Here is a 20,466-nt window from a genome sequence, read left to right as displayed (position 1 = left end):
CCATAAATTACTGGTTTATTACGAATATTACGATAGGCGGCCTGCGTGCGTTCAAGCTATTGAGTCTCAAGTGGAGCAGTTTTACGAGGTACACTAACACAAATAAATCACCCGCCACGAGTAGGTACCCCTGCCCTGCACGAATTACACAATAAACTAATTGATTATCACGGAAATAGTATACTTTGTATCAATGTATAAATCTGCATCAACCGCGTGCATGTCGGGTGGTAAACGTCGTGTGTTGTTTTGAGAGACAGGTCTGCAATGTTTGCGTTTGTCTCGCGTCTGAGGATCTCCACCACACATGAGGTAGCTTCAAGTTAAGAAGTGTTGTTGAACAGCCACTCCAGTGAAGACGTCGGGACATGTAGGAGCACCTGCCTAGACCACTCGACGCTTTCTTTGCGCGTGTTTCACTTGTTTTTTGTTTGCGTGTCTGCCAGTGCCAGCCATGATAAATTGCATTTGTAGCATGTAAGTATCTACTAAACTTCACCAATTGAAAATGAATAAGCGTCTCACACAATGTTTTAAACAAAAATGCTGAACAAATTAAGTATAATATATTTTTGAGGTGTCCCTAGTGTTTTTATCGATACTACCTACTTATTGAATTCAAAGGCACGCTGGGTAGTCGTAGCAAGGTTATTAAGTAAACCAAATGGAAATAACAGCAAATATTGGCAAATAAATTACATTGAATTAGGATTCAACAACTACTCGTTGAGTACATCATTCAAACCTCATTATCGTATTCGCGGTGTAAAAAATCTCCTTAAAAACCGGCCAAGAGCGTGTCGGGCCACGCTCAGTGTAGGGTTCCGTAGTTTTTCGTATTTTTCTCAAAAACTACTGAACCTATCAAGTTCAAAACAATTTTCCTAGAAAGTATTTATAAAGTTCTACTTTTGTGATTTTTTCATATTTTTTAAACATATGGTTCAAAAGTTAGAGGGGGGGGGACGCACTTTTTTTTCCTTTAGGAGCGATTATTTCCGAAAATATTAATATTATCAAAAAACGGTCTTAGTAAACCCTTATTCATTTTTAAATACCTATCCAACAATATATCACACGTTGGGGTTGGAATGAAAAAAAATATCAGCCCCCACTTTACATGTAGGTACCCTAATAAAACATTTTTTTCCATTTTTTATTTTTGCACTTTGTTGGCATGATTGATATACGTATTGGTACCAAATTTCAGCTTTCTAGTGCTTACGGTTACTGAGATTATCCGCGGACGGACGGACGGACGGACAGACAGACATGGCGAAACTATAAGGGTTCCTAGTTGACTACGGAACCCTAAAAAGATTTGAACACCTGTAGAACTTGGTTTGTTTGTCGAGGGCAAATGCCATTGAATTTACTATCGGCCTCCTCGTACCTTAAGTGGCGTTTGGATAAGTTTTTCGAGTGTTGTAAAGAACCTCTTAAAAGGCGTCTGTTGATCAATAACATCAACAGCTAACAAAACTTTTAATGCACTCTTTCTGATTATAAGCCAGGCGTTGACAGATCGACATTCCGTTAAAATGTAAGTAGTTTTTGTGCCTATTTTTAGCCAAAAAAAGTAAAAGATTTATTAAACAAGTACGTACCTTGAACGTGACTAAATGTCCGTAAACACAGCACTGTATGCAACCTTTGTGTTTATGAACTGTCGTGAGGTGTTGACGGCAAGCGCCTCTGCGGTTGCGGTTTGGTCGGCGTTTAGCTCGACTCCCCCCACAACCGTGCGCTTTACTCTTACATCATTCTAAACTCCATATCAGTATTATGACTCAATGAATAGATTCGTACCTACGACGAAAAGATTATGATTATTTATTACAAGATTTCTTATAAAACATACAGATTACGCTATCTGATGTAAGTATTATACAATGACTTCTTATCATACGAAACAAACCACGTCCATTCAGTTTATTATCGTTTATTACTTAACAAATTTCTCATATCTGTTTGGATGTTCCCATGAAACCGATTATGTATAATTTCGAGACAGAGTAGGTACGTGTTCTGTTCCTAACTCGTGCTCGGCAACGAAAATAAGAAACATCTTTCGGTAGTCGTGGCACGTTTCGCGGCGGAGCAAAGAGCGTCTTCTTTACTTTTAGTTGATAAAACTGTTGTAAATTCGGAGCTGCCTATAAAAATTTTTTTTAACGTTCAATAAAAATAAAGTCAAACACCATTATGTCCACTGATCACCACCATTATGATCCACAACAAAGCATTAGTCAGACTTCACACTAGATTCTAGTGAGAATCTAATAAGGTGAGCTTTACCATTAGCAGAGTCAGGAAAGCCGTGTCGTGCGGTATGTGCTGGTTGTTCCCGGGAGTGTCTTAACGTGCCGCAGGTAACGGAAGAGCTCGGTTCACAATTAGTGCCCGGTCCCGTTACCGAGCCGCATTGTCCGCTTCAATACTCCGCTAGTTATATTCCTTTATGCACTCTTAATGAAAGGTTCTCAGGTTGTTTGCTATGCGTTTAACGCGGGCGATTGTTTGGGTAATAAAGTTGCTGCAACTACAGGTATTGTTTCATAAGAACGTGTTTCAACAGAAGAACAATATTTCACTTGTAAATCGATCATGGTTTCATGATTTTATTGAAACGTCCGTGTCCCTTCGCCACCTGCAATATATCGACTTGATTACGTTGTTCCTGAATGATACGGTGTAATTAAGTCTTGCAATTTGCTTATCTAAATAGCAGTCCCCTCTGCTGGCTCCTGAAACATATTTGTTTTGCACTCCCGCCCAAACCCTTCTATCGACCGAGGAAAAGGTCGCACGGCTCGAGCAGTCTCGCTTTACTCAAGTGAGGTCCGTTCCGTGTTGTATTGTGTCTGCTTTATTATCCAACTCGTGTTTAACTTGTTTACTTAGTGGCTGGCTCGGAAAGGTAAACTCGCCAACGTGACTAGTTGGCTTGAAACTACTATTAATATGCCATCAAGGGCTCATTCATCTGTGTATTTAATAGTGCTTGCCATAATTTAGTACAATACAATACCGTTAGCGAACGGCGCGGCCTCAAAAAGGGACGAACTCCAACGCCGGATGTGTAACATACTGTACTGCAACGGCTTCCGGAATTTCATCCGTGCAATACTTGACCAACTAATTAATTAGGTACATGTTACAATCAATAGAAACTCGAGCAACTTTGCTCCTGCCTGAACAAATTTTATCACTAGCAATGTCGTATTCATATGTATTGAGTGTCCAGGAATGCAATATAGGTTGAAGGGAACGATAGCGGGCCCGGACAGCCTAGACGGGGCCAAGGACATCGATCGCTGAATCCGGGCGAGCCCTCTGTAACCTTGTACGGAAAATGGTACCGAGACGACCTTGCACGACAAGTTAAGACGCACTTCCATCAAGTTTAATGATTAATGGCCCAAGGTTTCACTTGCTACCATATACATCTGGAAAATGTCAACATATAGCTTTATTTTGTTCAGCTACTTAATCCGAATAGTACCTACTTACATTGGAGATGGGTAATATTGATATTACCGATCAATACAATGAAAACAGGTCGTTTAGGACACAGTTTATGCCACTATACCATACCAGTATAAGTAGGTACCTACAATACACGAATTATTTATGAGTCAAAATATTTTAAAGTCGTCTATTCGAAAGAAAACCACCATTTATTTTATTGTACAAAAACCACTGTTTGTCCTTTAAATTGGAGATATTAATTATCTTCCTTTCTCTCTCTCTCTAACTTCACTATTTACATACCGGAGGCTGTTACTAAATAACTGCAGCTTTAGCTCCCGAGCGTCATAACGGTTCTCGAATGTCAGGCGATGCATCACTTTCGTCACGACATCAATCATACGAGACGCTTGTCCTCGGCTTGCTCTCATCGATTAATACCCCTTGTCAACACAAACACTTTGACTCCACCGATTGTCTTGGAAATGTTATCGCTTTCGTCTGTGTACTCTATCCCTCGGCAAATAAGCGCCGAGTCTTTTGAAATCCTTCCTGTTGCTGTGACTCAACTGTATTTTCATTCCTTTTTGTAGACGCTCGGAAAGCCTTGGCTCTTTAAAGGATTTCAGTTCATTCGATCTCTGGCTGTCGGAAAAGAGTTTCAAATATGAAGCAATTCCGAGTAGCAGAACTAACCCGGTATTGTCAAGGGCATTACCGAGGAAATAGGATTATTTTCGGGCTTCGGGCGGATATTAAATTATAGCCGGTGAGAGCCGGACAGTGAGGTGCGGGTTCCATTGTGGACGGAGTTTTACGAGCCAATTATCAACGGTCATTGTGGACTCGGGAACGCCATGCTGTGATCCAATGTGAAAGTACCAGAGAGCACTCCATCCCTGATGCGCAACACTGAAATGCCTGTGTTTAGACTTGCTTTTATTCGCGTTGTTACTCTTTTCTTCACAACAAAGTTACATAAGGTTGATGTCGGTTGGCCATGAATACAAATACCGGTCAGTAACCCACACAACAATATACCAACAGATTATTCAATGGATTTTGTTATCTGGGGGAATGTCAACAATGTATTACAATAGAAAAGTATTAATACGACCATGTCAGATTTCATGATTGATAAATTGATGTGGCATCGCGTGCCTGAATGGACATAAACAGTAAGCCCTAATTCATGAATTATGGTACGAGTACCTTCAGTAAGTGTTAACAGCCATTAACATTTCCTCTCATATTAACCGGCAATGACAATAAACGAGCTATAAAGCAAGTTGTTTATGCGCGTACGCAGCCACGTGTGGTGTCGGCGCGTCAATTAGGCGTTACAAGGTGCGCGCACGCGCCGGACTTCCGCGTTGTCCAATATACCCGAGTCACATTTTAATTTTATTACAAACTAAGTACCTACCCCAATTAATAGAGCAAAAGCAATACTTGCCACCGAGGAGTTTAGTTATCTTCCGAATGTATCTTTAGATCAGATTCATGTTTTTTTATGAATATAATGATAGAAGCGTTTTTTGTCATCGAAATTTACTCCAAATTGCAACTTATCTATTGTTGAATTTCCTTATACTAACTATTTTTCTGCGATTATTACCAATCCTTCATTTTCTGCCTCCCTAAGCTACATAGTTCATCATTCAAGGTCCTATCAACAACATGTGTTCTAAGAAAGTTGATAATAACTCTATCCCGTCTCACCGATTGATCAATTCATTCACAAGTCGACATGTGAAACCTCGGCAAATATGTTTTTCTCGTTAGTGCATCATTCGTTGCGTCCGTATCTGCATTCTAATAAGAAAAGTCCACGAAGAGGCGTCCGCGTGTTCATTTAATTTCCTCGCGGTGACCGCGATACCAGCTTGTTGGTTCAATGCGAGTAATTAATTTTACTGAGCTTCGTTATGTGCTGTTGAGATGGTTTAATTAGGAGCCTTTAGCGAGGAGATGCTATTAGATTTTGTAACTACTTGCAATTCTATTCTTGGAGTGCTTGTTTAAGATTGCTTTTGTTTCCACTCAGCTAGCCATTCTCACTCATATTAATGCAAACACACCTCCGTTTCGTCAACAGTCCATAAGCATCATAATTATACGCCTACTTGTGCGTACGCTCAGTCAACGTGAATGTTGAGCACAGTATTTGTCATCCTTGAACTTTTCTAAATAGTTATCTATGAAAAATACACTTGTGATAATACGTTTATATTTAATAATGACCAAGAATATTCAACATCTTTATAAATTTCCTGTACGAGTAATTACCTAATGCAATTATCAACACTTTAAAAACGATTAATTGTACGAGTGGTAATAATTTGTATTATGTACGTACGACTATCAACTCTGTAGCTACATTACAACTTATAAATCTTATAAGCTACATTCCTTTAAATTCCGTTTTCAATTTGCGGAAGCGGTTTGCAAGTTCCGTTAATTATTAATGTTAGATCTTATTTCTCTAAACACTCACCGAGCACTATTTCTCTTCCCTGAAATGAATAAACTCTTTTAAAAATAAACTAGCAACAAGTTCACAGCCATTATGATGTTTTCCGTGTTTACTTAGATTATGATTTAGAACTTATCCTTTGGGGTGTCGGCTGTCGACTCCCGGCCGATTATGTCAAACAAATTTGAATTTTGATTAGTTAGAGAAAAAAATTAAAATTCCAATAACACAAAAAATCGCCTGCCAATCGAAGAAACTTTCTTTACTTTTCGCTCCAAAGACAGCGGATAATTAAGTAGAAATAGTTAAGCACGAAGTTACAGTAATTGCTTCTACTATACCTACATAGGCACATTAATAATATGTAATTTAATGTTTCGAAAGATAAGCTGTTTGCCCGGCACAGTATTTAACTACAACATAATTTATTACCAGGTATGTCACCAGGCAGCATAGACAGTAAATTAACACTATTCATGAGCTAGAAACTACAGCTGACGCCGAGACGGGAGATGGCGCCTAGGAAAAAGTTGCGCACTTTAAGAATCTGAACCACATTGCGTTTCTCGGCGTTTCACGTTGCATCATAAATGCTGGAGGCTGCGCAGACGCTTCGCGGCCGCTTTTTGCTTGCGAGAAACGCTCTGGTTCAGCTTTCAAATATATAACACAAGTGTTGAGTGATTGACGGGTTGGTTCGACAATGTGTTTGAATTGATTTTAGTTTCCACCTTTACCAACCCAGTATCGCTTATTATTCATGTGATTACCGAAAACTCCGACCGAATACCCAAATCCCTATCTCCACAATAGTCCACATCAATTGTATCTAATCCAAACAGACTGCAGGCAACTGGCAAACAAATTTTTGTCTAAGGATTTGCTTTACTACAAATTACATTTCCATTTTTTCTAAAACCGCACTCAACTTTAGTATCTTTATGAAATCAGCATCTATTTGCGACCCGGTAACTTCCTTGAGCGTCTCAACAAGGAAAAATAAAAGAGCAGCTGCATCTCGCTCTCCCCTCGCCTCGGCTCTAATCATTGTTCGGCCAGAGGGTCGTCCAAAACGGAGAGTAATGGCCGCAATAAAAAAAAGTTTATCAAGGGAACGCATCCAGGTACCCACGCATGGAACACCTTAGTTGGAACATATTCGCTTTGAAAGCAATTATAAATTTAGAAAGCAATCTAACCATAACAAATACATTTACGTGGGCACGCTTGAGAGTCTTAAGACAATAAATTTTAGTGTTTATTTATGCATTCTTGAAATTCTTGTTGAAAAGTTTGAACTCAAGGAAATTAATATGTAGGTATAAAAATTGTCACTCCCTACCAGAAGAAATTACCTCTAGAGTCTATGTATCCCTTACTCTATGTCTGTCTATGTAACTCTTACCACTTCAGGACTAAACATATTAAGTAATTAGCTTGAAAGTTATTTTTAGTATCTTCATAAGTCTGACAACAATGCAGTAACTATGCTTATTAGGCATTACGAAGCGTATCTACATGCGGGTAGTCAATGACCAGTTAACTGTTCGCGATGCGTCCAATGTTTTTGCAATAGGGCGTTATTCACTTATTCCGCGGTCTCTTGTGCATTTGATAATTGAACAATGCCCATTGATTTGATGTATCAAAGTGCAATCACTGCTTGTTGCAAACCACTTACAATGCAAACTGAATTGTTTGTTTTGCCTAAATTTATGTGCTGTGCAACGGAGTTGTCAAAGGTGAGATAAAATCACGCATTCAAATTTTACGGGCATACCTGCACGCTTTCATAAACGTTTCTGATAATTTGAAGCCGTATGACGAAGCAACATACACGGTATAATCACGGGGCAGATCATAATCGTTGAATGCATCGGGTTTGTATCTCAACCCACATCTACGCGACGTTCCTTCAAACCGGGCACAATGCTTCATAAATAGAGCACAATGAAATACTTTCCTACCAATGTGAGTATACGAGACTACGAGTACGCGGGCGGTTCAAAAAAGTAGACACGTGTTTGCCATTAAAGTTTAAAATATTCATACGAGTCTTATAGTTCGTTTGCTATATTTAAATGACTCGCTCAATTCGTATAGAGTTATTTATTCGTACTGTTCTGTGTGAAATTTACTGGAACAATGCATATTTTGTGTGCCACCCCCCAACGTGCAGCAATAGTCCCTCCCAGTGTTTTCTCCCCAATCTCTGTCCATCCGGCAACTATTGGTAGTACATTAAACTATTAGTCAACAATTAGTGTACCGTAATAGAGGGTTCCGTTTAGAATTCAATCCGCCAGCGAAATCTTCTACAGTTCTCGTCAGTATTTATTTTACTCTGCCGCGTTGTAAGTGTAACGACTCTCAATCATACTTTATAAATAGTAACTCATTAAGTATTGTATAGTAGATTAGTAGACACTCGAAAGTACTTCAACATTTAGTAAAAATTTTTACTAAATATCCACCATCTAATATTTTATATTCGTTGTCTGGTTTTAAAGATATTCAGACATAACTTTTCTCATACAAATGTATCAAGTAGGGTGACCACACTATGTCGGCTCCTGATTTTCCCCACCTTCCCATTGTCATATTGAGATTGGGGAGTTTCGTTCGTTCAATTTTGATAATATTAAACTAATACCATATTAATTCTCCATCTGCAAACTGTTTTTAGGTTATGTTCTTGGCCTAGTGATGATGTGTATTGTGTAATTTTTATCGACGTCAGGATAATAACCATATCGACATGCATGCATTAAAAAGGACATGAATAATAATTGGTAAGAAACAAAGAATATAATACTTCACTAGTAAGAAACCAGAACCTGGTAATCTAATCGCGCTAACAGATGAGCGTACCGGATTTGTAAGTGGGAGCGAGAAATAGTTATTCTTTTCTCGCTCCCACTTACAAATCCGGTAAACTATTATCAAAATTGAACGAAACTCCCCAATCTCAATATGACAATGGGAAGGTGGGGAAAATCAGGAGCCGACATAGTGTGGTCACCGTACTTGATACATTTGTATGAGAAAAGTTATGTCTGATTATCTTTAAAACCAGACAACGAATATAAAATATTAGATGGTGGATATTTAGTAAAAATTTTTACTAAATGTTGAAGTACTTTCGAGTGTCTTAGGTGCTACAAATCGTAAGATATTTACATTTTTAACTTTCTCAAAACGTGTGGACTGAGTGAGCACTTACAAAAATTTATTATAAAAAAACCTGACACGTTAGTGGTTCGTTTTGTATTTTACAAATTCCCATTTCACTTTTACTAAACTATACACATATAATAGCGGTCTAAATCTTATGTTTTTCATCAAAATTCGGCTTTTCAAAAGTGTGTGGATTGAGTGAGCATAAGAAACTATTTGTAAAAAATTTAATACGTCACTAGGTGAGTAGATTAGTCGGAGCACGTGGTCGCAATGCCGCGATCTCATTTTTTGAACGCTTATTTCGTCAAGATCAGGGCCACGCGGTCACCGGCCGGCCGAAGAACCGCGCACATGCCTTTACATTAAATTGCTTCAAGTTCTTGTGTCAACACCGTCTTTTTTCACTTGACCAGTTGTCGCTTGGTCGCCGATGATGTCATTCAAGTGAATTGTTATTTATCTCAACTCTGCTCTGAGTGGATCGTACGGGCTACGATACTGGGACTTTGATTTCTTCGTTTTTATACTAGCGTAAAGTGCATGGTGCTTTGAAGCGTATATTTAATGTTTGTTGTAAGTGGCAGTCCAGTGCACACGTCGGACTCGCCAGTCGGCCCAGAACCGTGTCTCAAAATGATCAGTTAAACTACCCTCAGTCGGACGGGTTAATGACCGTAAAATTATACAGTTGCACAGTTTAGACCTTTCGAGATAATGAAAGTGATAAAACGCTGCAAAGATAAAGATGTTGTCGTGTGTAAATTCAACTGGTCGTTAATTCCAGGCACTCGATTATACATCGTTTAATTCTTTAATAAAGCTAAGTTCAATATGCCGATCCAGTATCGTTAATTCGGGCCACGCCAGGGTTCCGGCAAAAACTCGATTATCAAAACAATTTTCCTAGAAACATCGTTTAATTCTTTAATAAAGCTAAGTTCAATATGCCGACCCAGTATCAATTTCTTCGAAATACTGCTAGAAAAAAAGAAGGAACAGGAAGCAATTTAAAGTACAATATTTTCTCGGTAAAATAGGGGCCTTAAAAGTGAAGGCAGAAGTTCTTGATTTGATGCAATTGGGCTTCAGGACTGATTGAATTTCGAAGGTGTATTTGTGTTTAAAGACTCGAGTTGGTAAGTCGCGAGGGTGGCGCGTCGCGCGGGCGCGTATCGATCGTGCCACCGCGCGGCCTGCATACGAATACAAGAGCCCCCGTGCAGCCCCTTATCCGCTTCCACTAGACCCTGGCCCTTCGTTAGCACTGCCACCTCGACCTGCGTCATGTCGCCGCCGCCGTCGGACATTGTGTCACGTATCTTCAAACGTAATTAAGTTGTAACACGCGCCATTCAAACTAAGTGACCCGACCCCAAACCCAATTAACAACACAATAAAACAGTAGCGCCCGTAATATCTAAAAGTAAAGATGACATAGCCATTCTGCCTCAATGTTATGACGCGTACAGCTGAGGGTAAATTGCAAAAAGCTTTTACATTTTCTCGACGAAACGACCTCGTTTAGATTGCAAAAAAACACATTCACCTAGAATGCCCTCCACGATGAGGTCACGGGTACACTATGACATAAGCTAAAGGAAATATTTTCCGAAGAAGCGCCGCCTGATGACGTCATCCGCCCTGACTCAATAACGGGACTCTACGTTCCGAGTTGATAATTGGACACGAGATGAAGCGCAATTACATATTACCTGGATACTTGGATAGTTCAATCGACTACTTGTAAGAGTTTGTTCACGAGCGATTATGATGAATAAAACTGCATGGTTGCGTTAGCCCTTTTCCCTAGTTTTCCTTGTCGAGGCTATTAAACTGATTATATCTCGGCATCTCGGGGGGCAATGCCGCCCTGAAAATTGACGCAATTTTCCGGCCGAAAACTCGCCTATTTATTGCATCGCGTCGCGAATGTCTCGGTGGCCCACTCCCAGCCTAATAAGAACACGGAGCGGGCTCCCGTGGATTTGTAGGCGTGTAAATTCCAGCACCGAGCGTGACATTATTAAACTTCCAGAAATTAATATGCTAATGGAGCTTGCTTTGTGTATGAAAAGTTTGTAACACGCATTTTGTTCTAAATGTAATTTAAATTTGAATTGAACTTGCATACTTCAGAGTTGAATAAAATCGAGTTTGTGTGCGGGTTACTACTGTCCATAGGCTTATTCATTCATCATTCATTATACGTATAAGAGTACACACTATTACACAGGTAATACAGACAAAATGTAAACTTATGTCATAGTGTCAATCCTCTCAAAGAAAACGGCTGCGAAATTCAAAACTTCGACCTATTAAACTATTACCTGCTTAATACTGGGGACGCTATTGCTATGTCTTGTATGGGAACCCTGCATTTTATGATTAAGCACTGAGACTTGGCACAGTTGTTCATTGGGTGGCCCTGAGTAGATAAAGATCGGGAGGCATCGAGAGCCCCCCTTAATTTAGGAGGGAGGAGGGGGGGAAGGCTGGCGCCTCCGCGCTTCCTTTGAAACCATATTTCTCTAAAACTATACAAAATAGGGCATTCGATATATCATTTTCGGATAAATGAAGGACGAGGAATTCATTTTTGGAACAAAAAAAATGTATTTTGGAACAAAAACACAAAATAAAATGGGAAAATTTAAAAACGAGATTTTTTTTTATACACATTATTGCACATTTTGTGAAAACTGTAATGGTTTTTTTTAAATAAAAAATATTATTTAATAGCTACATTTATCTAGTTTAAGAAAATGTATAATTTGTTATAGAAATATATTATAGGACGAGTGATAAAAAATAATTTACATCGCCCGATAGGGTGATTTGAATGCTCATTTCAATAAGTTTTGTCAATGATTTCAGGTATAATCACTATTTTTAACACACGAAAGCCGTAATCATTGTAGTTTATGGCTATTTTAGTGATTAATGTACTTAAAATAATAAAAAATACAAAAATTAAAAAAAATGAAAATGTGATAACTTTTTTATAACATTATACTATTTTGTTCTTTCTATACAATATATATCTAAAAGCAATAAATATGAATAAAAAGCCACATCTATGTAGTTTATAAAAATATATAGTTTGTTATATAAATATATTACGAAACGCGAGATAAAAAATAATGAAAGTGACGTGGCAGGGCGATCGTGATGTACGGTACGGGTCAGCTTGTATGATTCGATGAGGTGAGGTAAAGGCACTCAAAGCTCTCAAAAAGTGTAGTTATTTAGAGTACTTCAAAGTAAACATACTCCTATATAGTCTGAATTTAACTATTGATATCACATTAAATGATCGATTGATATGATAGGTCAGATATATACATCTGATCCTAATACATCTTGTGAAATAGTAGATATCTATATGATTTGCATAATTTATGGATAATTCTTACTTGACATATTTATTATTCCAGATCTGCGTCCTGTACTTTGGTTAACGAGTGCCGAAAATAGTTATTAACCAAAAAAGACCGCCAAATTAACAGCATTTCACCGACAAAAGCTGCCTTACACCATTTTTGTAAGGGTTATAGGTATATCAAGGTGTCCATGTATGGGGTCAACTAAACCCAATTCAAAATTTGCTATTATTTGCTACTTGTGGCTGGACGAAAGTCTGTAACAATTGGGATTTGGGAGCCTACTTGCCCGCAACTTTGCCTGTTGCTGCAGAAACATGCCTCGAAATTGTCGGATGCAGGTGTAAAAAACAGTGCCGCGTAAGCCAACCGTAAAAAAAGACTTTTTAAATTAAATGTTCGGAGCTGATGTGCTTATGCAGTGGGTGTTGTGAATGTTGTGATATATACATAATTAAATTCAGACTATTCATGTTGTTTTATTTGAATAACTCAAAATAGCTACACTTTTTGAGAGCCTTGAGGACTAGCCCCGATACACATGTTTTCGTCTAGTCGGACCATTTTTTGAGGTTCTACTTTGTACAAAAGCAATGTCTTAGTTCAAAAATCCTTAATGTTTAATGCTAATACGAATCTAGTTTATTTTTTATGGCACTATTGCGCAATAACTAACTATCATTGATACTGAAAGGAAGAATATGACGATTTTTATTTTATCTTTTATGGATGGGTAAAACCGATTTAAGGGGGCCCAAAGGAAGTAACTAAGTAATCTGCTAGTAAACTAAAAAATCTTCAAGCCTATGCATGCAGAACTGCTTTAGGAGAGGAGAACATGATTAAGACAATTTTTCTTTTACATCATAAGTCATATGCAATTTTATTTTACAATCAAAATAAACTATATTATAGGACTTTTACAATTTTCTGTACTGGGTCGTGTGCAAACGTTATTAGAATAAATATATTTCTGTATTACTAGACGAACTCCACTGCACAGCGGGTAGTACCTTTACCTCACCTCATCGAATAATGCAAGCTGACCCGTACATTAAAATTTTCATTTTCATTATTTTTTATCTCGCGTTTCGTAATATATTTATATAACAAACTATATATTTTTATAAACTGCATAAATGTGGCTTTTTATTGATATTTATTGCTTTTAGATATATATTGTGTAGAAAGAACAAAATAGGATAATGTTAAAAAAAATTATCGCATTTTTAATATTTTTTTAAATTTTTGTATTTTTTAAATTTTAAGTACATTAATCACTAAAATAGCGATAAACTACAATGATTACGGCTTTCGTGTGTTAAAAATAGTGATTTTACCTGAAATCATTGACAAAACTTATTGAAATGAGCATTCAAATCACCCTATCGGGCGATGTAAATTATTTTTTATCAGTCGTCCTATAATATATTTCTATAACAAATTATACATTTTCTAAAACTAGATAAATGTAGCTATTAAATAGTATTTTTTATTTTAAAATAACTATTACGGTTTTTATAAAACGTGCAATAATATGTATGAAAAAAAAATCTCGTTTTAAGATTTTCCCATTTTTTTTGTATTTTTGTTCTAAAGTATATTTGTTTTGTTCCAAAAATGAATTCCTCGTCCATCATTTATCCGAAAATGATATATCGCATGCCCTATTTTGTATAGTTTTAGAGAAATATGGTTTCAAAGGAAGCGCGGAGGCGCCAGCCTTCCCCCCCTCCTCCCTCCTAAATTAAGGGGGGCTCTCGATGCCTCCCGATCTTTATCTACTCAGGGCCACCCAAGGAACAACCTGTGACAAGTCTCAGTGCTTAATCATAAAATGCAGGGTGTTGTGCAATAGCGTCCCAGCTATAAAACGAAAATCATAATCCTTCCCGTACTTGAGTAAAAAAGTAATGTTGTCAACTTGACATAATCGATTAATATTATTCAATCAGACTTAAAACATAAAGAGTTTCTTATGATACGTAGGTAATTTATGAATAATTTGTTACCTATCTATTTTTCCTCCTGTCTTATCGGATCAAAGACTTCACTTATCTTTTCTGCCATAACAGGATAGGTCATTGACAGGAAAATGACACGGCATGTGCTAACTACACGTACATAGTGCTAGAGTTACATAAAGCTTTAATGGAATGGAATCGGAGCTGAACTACGGAAATAGGCAACTACACTGTCGAGATGAGTTGATGCAGGAAGGTAATTTAGCACACCTTAGGGAAACGTCATTTGATCCTTTTGCATTAGGTACAGTATCACGACAAAGAGAGGGTCTATCGAGTCTCGTTGAACTTTCACGATAATCAATACTCGTTACTCTCTTTATGTTTACCTACTTACTCAACGCCGTCTGGTTCAGAACAACGAAAAGTACGCGTAAGACCCTATCGTCTGGGGGTAAGCTTTATTTAATATTCGCTTGGAACTCGCAAATATATGCGATGTTGGGGAAATTGGAGAAGCCGGTAAAGCGATCCGACTACAGCTCTAAAAAAAATGAGGGTGGCGCGGAAAAGAAAACACTACATTCTTTAGCGAAAATACCGCGCGTCGGATAGGGTTCCCTCTATGTGGCATAACTTTATTTGTCCGAAACGCTTTTGTCATAACAGATTTGGCATAATCGATTTTTGCCGAATGATAATGTAGCATAAACATTGTTTGGTATAATTCACGATATTTCGAATATTATTTTGTCCGAAAATATATTGGCCTACTATTATTGACGCCGAGTGTCATTAGGAAGAAATTGGATGAGTATGAGTATGAGTATGAGATGAGCATAAATGTTTTTGGCATACATCCCATTGTCCGAAACTTATTTCGCATACATTTTTCGTTAAGCAGAAATGCGCTTTTAGGGAAAAATGGTTACACTAGGTTAGAATTGCGAACTCTACAGATACTCACTGCTCCAGAAAAGTGGGTTAGGTTAGGTTAGAGCTGCGACTATTACAGAAAAACACCGCTAGGGAAAAGTGGGTTAGGTTAGGTTAGAACTGCGACCACAACAGAAAATTACCGCTAGGAAAAAGTGGAATGTGGAAAGGGGAATGTATAATGGTAAGATTCGACCTATACTGATGTTATGCCAAAATAAATTCGGCAAAACATTAAATCGGAACACTAAGTTTATGCACATAAAATTTATGCGTAAAAATGATTCGGAGCACCAAATTTATGTACAAAGAATATTCGGACAAATCACAATCTGCCTAAACAGATTATGCTAAACTTGACTATGCCATAGCAGTTTATGCACAAAGCCAATTATGACTAAATCGATTATGCACAATAGAATTATTCATAAAAAAATTATGCCACAACAGGGTGAACCCGTCGGATAACGTTCGCATAGTTAGTTAACTATAATAAAATAAATATCCTTCTATTTAAGCTTATGTTATGTGTAAAAAGGGACCAAAATACACGTAATAATTTGTAATAAAGCGGCAGAAAGCGGTGGTCCATTAAATCGTAATTGTTTACTTTGTTGGAGGATTATGTCCCCGTGCCGTGGGCGGTAATGGGCAGATCAATACGACGCGCCGTCACGCTGGTCCTGGCCTACACGGGTCACCACTCCGAACTGTTGCTATTTGTTATTGCCTAGCCAGCTCGCACTGACGCTGACCTTCAACTTGTGTGTAAATATAGCTCCATTTCACTGCTATTTATTGCCTTTTACGATACATTCTACTCGCGCGCTATGCTAATCACGAGGGGTTGCTTATGATGACGCAATACAATACGGACAGAAAAAAAACATTAACACAGTTACTGTGACAAAGATTCATCCCATCCAATTTTACTCGTCAATATTGATATAGTCACAGTGATCCAACCCCGACAGTCCCGACACCTGGATACCTACACAGTTGCGTATAAAATGCTAAGTTTTCGACACAATACCGACTTTCAACAATTGCTTCACGCACATCGCATGCCGATATAAACGATTCCGCGGATTCTGCAGTATGGGTTTTTTCTTATGTTTTTTATTTATGAAGTATTGTTGTCCGAGACACGTGGCGACGCAGCTGCAGTTTACGATGTGCAATCTTGATAGGAAAGATTTACCTGTTATAAATCCTTCGATAAATATGAACTCCTACTTACGTTGACTTTATGATATGTAACATGAAAAATAAGTTATGGATACCTTACTGGATAAAGACTTACCCCCGTATTCATAAACGTTCACTAAAGTTATCAAGCCGATAAAGTTCGTTTGTCCCTTTCCGACGTATTGGTGTGATAGAAAGGGACAAACGAACTTTATCGGCTTGATAACTTTAGTGAACGTTTATGAATAAGGGGGTTATTATCTTGCTAAATTGGTTTTGATTAGTCTATAGCGGAAATATAAGTGTTATATTTGTCTGAATAATAAATCAGTAGCTTTATGGTTACAAACTACTCAGATAAATAGTTTTATGATGTTGTTTCTTCTAATAATATCTAACTAACCTTGATCAAATGAACTATCTGTTTTATTAAGTCATTCAAATTCATGGCTAGAGCTCCAAGCCGATCTGATACACCTGCAACTTTATCGACTGGCAACCTAAACTGGTTCTTAAAGTCGACATTAAGATGCCAACTCCAGGCGGTTTGTAAAACGATTACTCTATGCTTGAAGTCTTGGCCAATAATAGTCCTTGTTCTAATCAACTTTCGTTTTCACGCTATGTGTATGTTGCGTAAAGCATGCTTCACGCAGTTTAACTGCAAGGATTGCAGGCAACCTGCATTGAGCAGGCTACAGCCACATACTCGTTTATTAGATCGTGAATCGATTTATTTGTCGATTGCATAAGTCTCACGACGAAACACTGCCGGAGGAACCGGTTTAACAGAAACGTGTTAGGAGGTCCTCTTCAGTGCTCAAATTTTAATGTAGGTGATACATGTACGTTAATGTGCCGGTAATAGTATATTCAGAATGCTTAATCTTAATCCTTGATTTATGTTACCCTAGATTCTAAAATGACAGTTCGAGTGTCATATTTGTTTACTGATCTGATATTAATCGATACAATGTAGGTCAAAAGCAGGATAATTAATTCATTAGATATGTATTGACGAATTGCGATGTCATTTTAGTATCTAGAATAAACAACAAGGCTTACCTACAAATAAAACATAATTGAACTATGCACCGAAATAATATAAACAGTTACGTTTTTTTTAGCTAATAACTAAGAAAACACGAAGAGTTGCTGAAAGAAGTGCGCGTATTTAGATAATTTAAAAATAACAAACAAAATTTCATTCGAGTCAATACACCGCTCGCTCAATATAGATTGGACAGCCGAGCCAAAGCACGAGTCTTCACGCTCAGAATCCTGCTTTTAGGTTCCTTACCTGTAATTTGATTTGATACGAATCAGCCTCAATAAGCGCGGGATGAGATGAAGCCTCCTAAGAAAACACAAATCGCGGGTTTTCGATCACTCACTACACTAGCGATGTTTCGCTGAAGCACTTGATGGTCAATAACGAATGTTGATCCTTTGATGAGAAGTGACAGATGAGGTACATCGGTAAATGATTGTGTAAGTGTAAGGAGCGTTAGCGTTCAGTGTACCGCCGCAGTGCGGAGTCTCCACTCGACTGGCGGAGCGCCGAGCGGGCCGCGGCGCCGCCGCGAAATCGCCCAAGGGATCCGTCGTCGTTTCTACAGCCATGCATCCTACAGGCATCAAACGCTAGCGTCTAATTATTTTACTTGGGTTGGGTATATATATGTAATTGTTTCCTGTGGTTATAATTACATCCTTTCAAAGTTTATGTTGCCTATGTCGCATTTTATTTTATAATATATTAACTTGGATACTGTCGTTACGTAAGACTCGTAGGGCCAGCATTAAATTCATAATATCTGGGCGACCAAGCTTCGCTCGGTTCTATGTTATTATATCACGTCTTTAGATAAAAAATCTCTTATAAATACATTTAAAAAAAAAAACTTTATTTCTGAACATTTGACCGACCTCTTACGACTAAGCTACGCCCAGCCGATGCGCGGATTTTGCGTTTAGTAACGCTAAAGAAAAACGCTTGAAAACTCGAAAATTCGCGTTTTCCGGGATCTAAGGCTAAGCTAGGTGGATTTTTCACCCCCGAAAACCCCCACATAACAAATTTCAGCGAAATCGTTGGAGCGGTTTCCGAGATCGTCGGTATATATATGCATAAATAAATATACAAGAATTGCTCGTTTAAAGGTATGTAATACTTATAAGAATAATAAACCTATAAGATATGTAATGTATTTAAATTATAAACCGATTAATACTTCCTATTTTTCTCTTATATTTCCTATAAGACCTCTGCACATTTGTAGACGGAGCTCTTATGGGATCGATGCTGTAAGAGGAAATAATTATGTATGTAGGTAAAATGCGTTTTTCTCCGAGACCGTAAATACCTATACTAAAATAGTACATTACGGTACAAGTGCGTAAAAAAGGAAGTAATTCGAACTTCCTTTTTTACGCACTTGTATCGTAATGTACTATTTTTTAACACAATGTTCCTAAAAAGTAAAACACTGCTTTCCAAAAACGGTAAACGGAAAACTAGAGTAGTTACACGTAATGAATAATTCTAACAGAACAAATACTCTAATGAGGTAGGTATGGTAATGTAACTAAGCTACAAGCTTAACTTTAGCAGGGCTTCAGATGACGTCACCTTTAACCGGTTTTTGTGCTTTAAAATCACCATTCGTGACCGTGGAAATTCCGTGGCGTCGCGACTCGCGCAAAAACCATTGAAGCGACTTTTTAAATTGTATCACTTGAATTCTCGATAAGAACTGAAGTAACTTAATTAAAGTACGAGGAAAAATGTGGTTGTAACGTAATTCAAAAGTTCACTTATTCAATAGTAGCTTTTGCCCGCGGCTTCGCTCGCGTTAGAACGAGACAAAAAGTAGCCTGTGTCACTCTCCATCCCTCCAACTATCTCCACCTAAAAAATCACGTCAATTCGTCGCTCCGTTTTTAAATAAATAAATAAATAATAAATAAATATTATAGGACATTCTTACACAGATTGGCTGAGGCCCACGGTAAGCTCAAGAAGGCTTGTGTTGTGGGTACTCAGACAACGATATATATAATATATAAATACTTATATACATAGAAAACATCTATGACTCAGGAACAAATATCTGTGCTCATCACATAAATAAATGCCCTTACCGGGATTCGAACCCGGGACCGCGGCGCAGCAGGCAGGGTCACTACCGACTGCGCCAGACCGGTCGTCAAACCGCCGGTTTTGCCGTGAAAGACGGACAAACAAACAGACACACACACTTTCCCATTTATAATATTAGTATAGACGATTAGCGTACTTACCTATGTTATTTGGGTCGGGCCAAGCTAAGTTGGCAGCGATTTTGATAGAACAGACTGTAAAAGTTGAAAGTAAACCTGATCATTTCATACTTTTCATATACGATCAATGAATGTTTAAAAAAACACTTGCATAGTGTGCTGTTATCATTGTTATCAAAATCGCGGCCAAGTTCAATTACAACAAATAAAACAAGATGTTTTATGTTATATAAAAAAACTTAATTAACAACATACAAGAAGGTTATCTTATTGAGTATTAATGCACACTTTGATTATTTATGAATTTCATAACATCACGTAGGTACCTAAGTAATTTATACATACGAGTATGTCGAGTATTCATGTATTTATTTGCGCTCCCTTATGAATTACCCATATAACCATAATCGGTCGCCGTTCCTACGCAAATCCTCCTATTTTGTGTACACACAGGTCTTCGGGTCTCAATGCTTAGTCGCAGTACGGTCGACGTTTAGTCGCGGCGACCCAAATGGGGACGATTGGTAACAGGCACAAATGGTCACAGAAGTGACAGAAGTGTGCACTACGCGTGCACACATTGTTACCG

General features: G+C 38.0%; 2 protein-coding genes across 3 annotated transcripts in view; one reads left to right on the top strand and one right to left on the bottom strand.

The window, feature by feature from the left end:
• The window catches only part of LOC125227497 (protein unzipped), a 43,442-nt gene extending 25,280 nt beyond the window's left edge, over positions 1–18,162 (bottom strand). Inside the window, exon 1 of one of the 2 annotated variants that reach the window (XM_048131826.1) lies at positions 17,896–18,162. The gene's annotated coding sequence lies outside the window, so the exon portion shown is untranslated. Of the gene's footprint in view, positions 1–1,607; positions 1,742–17,895 lie in introns of those variants that run through there. The other variant, XM_048131827.1, reaches the window with a different exon arrangement.
• The window catches only part of LOC125227496 (mitoguardin), a 73,416-nt gene that overhangs the window by 39,408 nt on the left and 13,542 nt on the right, over positions 1–20,466 (top strand). The gene's annotated exons all lie outside the window — the stretch shown is intronic.

Source organism: Leguminivora glycinivorella, chromosome 6 (assembly GCF_023078275.1).
Source record: "Leguminivora glycinivorella isolate SPB_JAAS2020 chromosome 6, LegGlyc_1.1, whole genome shotgun sequence".
Lineage (NCBI taxonomy): Eukaryota > Metazoa > Arthropoda > Insecta > Lepidoptera > Tortricidae > Leguminivora > Leguminivora glycinivorella.
This window is presented reverse-complemented; position numbering and strand designations above follow the sequence as displayed.